At 32.5% G+C, this 7,334-nt stretch overlaps 1 protein-coding gene across 1 annotated transcript in view; it reads right to left on the reverse strand.

The window, feature by feature from the left end:
• Nucleotides 1-5,011, reverse strand: part of LOC112056136 (zinc finger and BTB domain-containing protein 24) — a 166,554-nt gene extending 161,543 nt beyond the window's left edge. The window contains exon 1 of the mRNA XM_024096502.2: nucleotides 4,573-5,011. The gene's annotated coding sequence lies outside the window, so the exon portion shown is untranslated. The remainder of the gene's footprint in view (nucleotides 1-4,572) is intronic.
• Between the last annotated feature and the right edge of the window lie 2,323 nt (nucleotides 5,012-7,334).

Genomic DNA, 7,334 nt, shown 5'->3' on the forward strand with positions numbered 1-7,334 from the left:
TTATGTTCTTGATACCTCCTGCCTTGACTTAGTTTTATATTTCTATAAATTATACTTTATATATTTTTTTTTGTAAAAAGTATACCTACTAAAGACTGACGCCCGGCGGTTTTAATCGTCCAGTTTCTGTTCCCATGAAAATACACATAACGTGGCTTTCTAGTGGTAATTTTCAAAATAAGTTTAGTAGATTCAGGGAATACCCCTACAACCTCACGAACTTTACCTCTTTACAATTAGTATCAGAATAATCTTCATTCTTATTATAAAATGTAATGAAAATGTTGTATTTAGGTACTTACATTATTCATTACACTTTAATGTTTTTTATACACCAGACATAAAAGAAAAACTATGGTAGTCTTATTATACAATAGCTGACGCAGCGCGGTTTTACCCGCGTGGTTTCCGTTCCCGTAGGAATACGGTGATCTATAGCCTTTCTCAATAAATGGGCTATCTAACACTGAAAGAATTTTTCAAATCGGACCAGTAGTTCCTGAGATTATTGCGTTCAATCAAACAAACAAACAATCTCTTCAGCATTATTATATTAGTATAGATTTCCCAAGTTACCTGTCCCGTAAAGTAAGATCAAAATTAATTAGTTTTGTGTTTTATTACTAAGTCCCTTCTAAGTTTAGGATGTACTAAATATACCCGTCTTCTGCCATCTTATATAAAATATAAAACATAATAGTTTTTGCTATTCGAATAATAATGACCATAGACCAACATTATATATCGCACGAACAGCTTATTTCTGCAGAACAAATCTATCTATCTAACTATCAATAATAATAATTATTAATAATTATAATTGTATTTTTGTGTGCAATAAAGTATTTCTTCTTCTTCTTCTTCTTCAATATCAGCATTACCCCATAGTAAAATACCATATGACATAATGCTGTGAAAGTAGCTAAAGTATACTAGTCTAGAAGTGTCTATGTCAGTCATTATTTTCTTATGTACAAAACTAATATATATTTATCCTCAACACAACTAATACTAATGCATGAACACAACCGGCAAATACATTTTTATATATTTTTCTAACAAATAACACAAATAACAAACGCTCACGATAACACAACAGAGTGACAATGGAAACGGTCAACATCTTCATAATACATGCACAGTTCGTCCACGAAAGAACATATTGCCTTTAAAATGACATTGCGTAACTAGGCGCCGAGCCTTTTATATTCTAAAATGCATATAAATATAAATGATTTGCGATTGAAAACGTGTTGGAGGAAAACGTTTGAGCGGTTTTAAAAATGGCGCGTAATTATAAGTTTTTCTTTGACTATAAGTTGAGATAAGTATTGGAAACATCGTATAACATGATTGATATAAATGACTAGTGACTTTATTTAAGTTTTCGACCTAAATTATCAGTATTATCTTATAATGCTGACGTTCCTGACGTTTCAATAGTTGTAAACTAAACCTGACTTTGACTTTTGGCTCAAATGCGACTTGAAAATTTGACATTGATTCCCGTCCGTTTTATTTTTTTCATACCTAACAGAATTTTTAAGATTAATTTTGAGGTGAAAAAGGTAAAAATCATCAATCAATCATAAACGGTAGGTATATTTAAACCATTTAACATGATTTGCCGATCAGATTTAACTGGTATAATCTATTGAACCTACAAACTTAAGATTTCGAATGCCCAAGATCGTGCAAAGTGGGCGAGATTATGCCGGCAAGCGGACCCCTTATAGGTACCATAAGACCCCTTATAGGTATAATGAAAAGGTACCATAAGATTTTGAGCTATGGCTCTTTTCCATCGGCTTCTTTATACCAGTTATGCACTAATTGGAACTAACTCATTCACCATCGCTGCGTATTACGGCAATTAAAATAAGTCCTAGATTCGAACGATGCGTTTGAACTTTGTCTTTTTGGTAATAGATATCTGGAGCGATCAGGCTGATGGGCACTCAATTGGTTTGTATCGTTTTACCAATCGGTTCTTAACCAAATTCACATTCATTAATTAAAAAAATAACAAGATATAACAAGAGAAGAAGAGGAAGACCATTATGTAGATGGAGACGACCTAGCAGAGTATATGGGCCCTCATGGCACCAAAAGACAAATCAAAAACTGTGGAGGAGTTTGGGGGAGGCCTTTGCCCGGAAATAGGATGGGTTATATATATATATATATATATATATATATATATATATATATATATAGCATATATAATAATAGTAATAATAAATAAATAATTAAAAAAATACGATCATTTGTTTTCCATTATTTGAAAATGATATGTAAAAAAACATAAAAGCTACTCAAAAATATCATGGCAAACTTTAATATATTTTATTACTAAAAAAATTATAATACTTTAAATCTTTCCTCTTTATAATCTTAATACCTAAATAAGAATGGTCGACGAACGAAATCTCGGATAACCTATGACTTATAGGTACTTAAGTATCTACAGATGAAATTTGGCCGAGATTTAGATATTAGGTGAAAGAACGGATTTTGCGATAGAGCCGGATTAAGGAGGTCTAAGAGCGGACGAAGTCACAGGCTTTCGCTAGTAATAGTATAGACAACAGTTGAAAATTTGTCTTTCCATGTTCCTATCATAAGTATATACAGCCTACGGTCCTGCGGTAGGCAATAATAGAGTTTGTTCTGTGATGGTTTTGGACGATTTTATGATTCACGTATAAAGTTATAAAAGATTTTGAAGGTAAAGCCAAAGTTAAGAGTTAGAGAAAATTGATTTTTATTTACCAACTTCCAAAATGCAGAATGTTTGGCTATATGTTTTTTTTAATCCAAGAAATGTGAATAAGTTGATAAATAAACTCTAAATCGGTTCTGATCTGGTAAACTTCAATTGCTGGATTCCGTCTAACCGCTAAATGCAATCAATGCAAACCGCCAAAATAGCGTTCCAATACGACACCGTGTGATAAATTTTGTAATAATTTTCATTATGTACTTGGCTAACTATGGGCCTCATAAAAAGGCTCAGAGTCACACAGCGGGCGATGGAACGAGCATGTTAGGAGTATTTCTGCGTGATGGAATCAGAAATGAGGAGATCCGCAGAAGAATACAGTCACCGATATAGCTCAACGTGTCGCGAAGCTGAAGTGCAATGGGCGGGGCACATAGTTCGAAGCGCCGATGGACGTTGGGGTCCCAAAGTGCTGGAATGGCGACCCCGCACTAGAAAGCGCAGTGTTGGTCAACCCCCCACCAGGTGGACTGACGACATGAAGCGAGTCGCAGGGATTCGCTGGATGCAGGCGTCTCAGTATCGTGATGTTTGGAAGTCCCTACAAAAGGCCTATGTCCTGCAGTGGACGTCCATCGGCTGACATGATGATAATGATGATGACAGTTGTAAATTATAATAATGTAGGTATGATTTTTTTAAAGAGCAACTGTTGAGTTTCTTGCCGGCTTTTCTCATCAGAATCTGCCTTCCGAACCGGTGGTAGAGTCATTACAAATGGTCGAACGTGATGTTTCAAAACTTGTAAACTAAGCTTACCTACTTAAAATAAATTAATTGTCATTTTAAATATTCAGGAGCATGGGTAAAATAGACCTTCGTGCATGTTTGTTCAAAATATATATATATAACCCGATAACCTACTGATTCTAGACAATCCATGACTTATGATGGGCTTATAATTGTAAGCAAGTAAAAACTAATAGTAAGTTTGTTCGTTCGTTATCAACCCATATTCGACTCACTGCTGATCTCCAGTGTCCTCTTAGAATGAGAGGGGTTAGGCCAATAGTCTACCACGCTGACCCAATGCGGATTGGCAGACTTCACACACGCAGAGAATTAAGAAAATTCTCTGATATGCAGGTTTCCTCACGATGTTTTTCCTTCACCGTTTGAGACACGTGATATTTAATTTCTTAAAATGCACACAACTGAAAAGTTGGAGATGCATGCCCCAGACCAGATTTGAACCCACATCTTCCGGAAACAGAGGCAGAAGTCATATCACGGCTATTAAGTTTGTTAATAAGGAATATTACATACATACAAACATACATACATACGCAAGATACATAAACCTTCTTGCAGTCGGGTAAAAATTGAATTAATCAATTAAATCTGAATGTAAATGGATCCATCCGTTAGGAAACTAAAGAAATCTTAAATCGCATTGCAAAAATTAACAGACCGTAGTAAAAAATGGTTTCCTTCTGTTATAACAGAGATAACTATTTTATCATCTGATATTTTCACATTCCTTTGAATTGTTTTCATAAAAACATTATTTGTATACAATTTACTAAAATAAGTAATAACTCCAAAAGTAATGTTTGAAATAAGTTACTTTTTATCTATCTATTTCGTGATTATAAACTTTACTTTGATAATATATTGTCTTAATTTTGAAATTCGTTGTTATAATATTACAGATTTTTATTAAATTATAATTAATAACTATAGATTCAAGAGACTGAATCTTGCATTAAAAATTAGCATTATCATTAATATCCTGGCAGTATTACGTAAAATATAATGGATTAGACAACAATACAAAACACTCAACTGACCTTAGACATGTCCAGCTCTTTAAAAAATGTCCAAATAGCTCACATTACAAAACTTTGTAGTCTATGGTTCTTTTCCGCAACAAACCATAACGAAGAATAATGTGTCCGTATTAACGCGGTAATATTTTTATCGCTAAACACTTTTTTTATAGCCCATTACATTTCTTTAATTTCACGGATTGATAGGATTAAATATTATTTTTTTAATTTTTCATTTCCCGCCTATAAAGCGTCAGTTCACTTTTTTAAAAAACGATAATCTGTGATCCCATTGCGTTCGGGATCGCCGTATTTCGGAGACGGTTGGCGCGTTCTCAATTTCACATCGGTATTTCAGTTTGAAATTTTCGAAAATCGAATAGCGTTTTCATTGTTAGCCGTAGTGTTGCGCGCAAGCACTTTCAACACATTATGATCTAACACTGGCCGAGTCTCGATTGCTGAACATACTTATTCTAAGTCAACTTACATTCGTTCATATTTGCCTGCGGGGCGTAGGGCTGTGCTAGACTAGGGCCCCACTTCCTTGCATCGGCTTTGCATACGTCATTAGGGCTTAGCGATCGGCTTAATGTTATTTTTAGCATCGATACCAACTTGTTGTAACCGTTTCACGGTGACACGATGCTTTGTAATACCTCATTATAATCGTTTATTATTAGAACGCTCTAAGATAACGTCTATCAAACCTACTGAATTTTATTTGCACAAATTTTGTAATAAAAAAATATGTACTTACAAATAATTAAATGAAAATAGAAAATATCTACCTATTGATTTGATGTTTTTTATTTTTTTTTAATTTTATAGTTTTTTTTATAGATAATAAATTGAATATGTTTGTCCAACCCTAGATTTGGCGTAGTACAAGAAACGTCTTGCATATAATAATATGTTTTAGCCTATATCGAACGCTTACAGGCAACAGGGCGGCGCGCACACTAAACTTGGCTTTTAAACTGGTTCTTTTTAGTGAACAATTTTAGCTTTAATTTAAAAAATAATTTTATTTTAGTTATAACCTAAAATGTATATGTGACTACAACACTAGATATGTATTAGATATTATTAAAAAATTTAAGTTATTCACATCCGGAATGGTAAGTTTTGTTAAAATTTAAACGTTTTTACGATTTTAAACTTTATTTTCTCGCAAAAACTTGGTGTTAACATTTTTTTTCGATTTAGATTGATTCATTTTATTAAAAAGTGGGCGTTTAACAGGCTCCTAGGTTGCTTTTTATACTTTTAGTTGAATTGAATTGAGAATAGAATTGTTAGTTATGATGTATGAAGACGTATGATAAATACTCGTAAGTATTTCAAAAGAATAGTCACAATTTAAGGCACATAAAATTGGAAAAAGGTAAAAATAGCCAAAATTAGTTGTATATTTTATATTATAGCTTTATGTCATAAAAAAGACTTTTATTATTATCAAGTAAACTGTAAGAACAGTATAACTTCATTTTCTTTTAATAAACTTAAATGGTAAAGCTAAATCTAAGTTACCATTTAGGTATTGTTTGTATTTAAATAACAATTATTGTTATGAAAAATATTATCAAACTGTTGTATGATAAAAAATTAAATATAAAGACTAAACTATGAAAATAGTTAAAAATGTGTTCCCTAAATGTAAGATATTTTTTAATAAAATTAGAATTGCAAAAAATCTAACGTTAAACTAGCGCACATCACTATTCTATTCCGATGCAAGACGCAACACTATTAGTTGTATGCACCGTGCATTGGCCTGTACTGCCGCATTCGATTCCAATGTGGCAGAACGTCCTAACTGCATCATAAAAACCAAAGTAAAAACCACTCTAACATTAAAGTAATAAGTACAATTTTCGTCTGGATTTTTTGATGGGGTTAAGCCGTCCCTTCTAACTAGTTTTTTAGAAGCTAGTTCTTATACTTATTTCACTATGAATTTTAGCTATAGCATTACGTATAGAAAGAAATGCTTGTCTGTAGGCGTAGGTTTCTAGGACGCAACTGGTAGAAATCTTCGCTGTATAGCGGTATAATTATTATTAGGATAGGATTGTGAAAGGAGTTAGTTCCTGAGTGGTGAATTTAGAATTTATTTCGTCTGCATTTTGTTATGGCGCGTTCTTATTTTGAATTCTCTATTATTTTGTATTTGTGTGTGTCGTTTCGTAATATATTAAGTCCTTGTACTCAATTATGTGTGCAATATTTATTTGTGCTATAGCATTCACTAGGAGTTTTCCAAGTTTTTTTTTGTTTGTTTTTATTTGTTTTTTTTTTAAAGAGAAACATGTTCTTCTTACTTAACATCTTACGATTATAGCAAAACTTTTACTTTATTTTTTTTTTAATATAAAAAGTAAGCAAGAATCTAATTTAAAAAAACAGGACTTTATCTAGGTAGGTATTAGAACTTTAGTAGTTTTTTTATTCTTTTATTATTATAGGTATTTATATGTATAGATAGAAATTAACATAACAAGGAAAATCTTGTTTTTGCTATCTGTCAACCTGAAGGTACAAATATGATTTCTAGAGGTCTCGGATTCGATGCCCGCCGCCTCGCTATTGCTAAAATATCCACTCCTAAGATAGTCTTTTTGATTTATTGAAGGCAAATAGAGATTTTCCGTTACTGAAGGTAGTCGGTTAAACAAGATACTTAATATTGGGTAATCTGTACTTTATAGATTTTTTAATGATCTCTTGATCACCTGATGTTAAGTGAGGTTATTCTACTCATACCTCTGAACGTTTCAAAG

This window comes from Bicyclus anynana, chromosome 25 (assembly GCF_947172395.1).
Source record: "Bicyclus anynana chromosome 25, ilBicAnyn1.1, whole genome shotgun sequence".
Taxonomy (NCBI): Eukaryota; Metazoa; Arthropoda; class Insecta; order Lepidoptera; family Nymphalidae; genus Bicyclus; species Bicyclus anynana.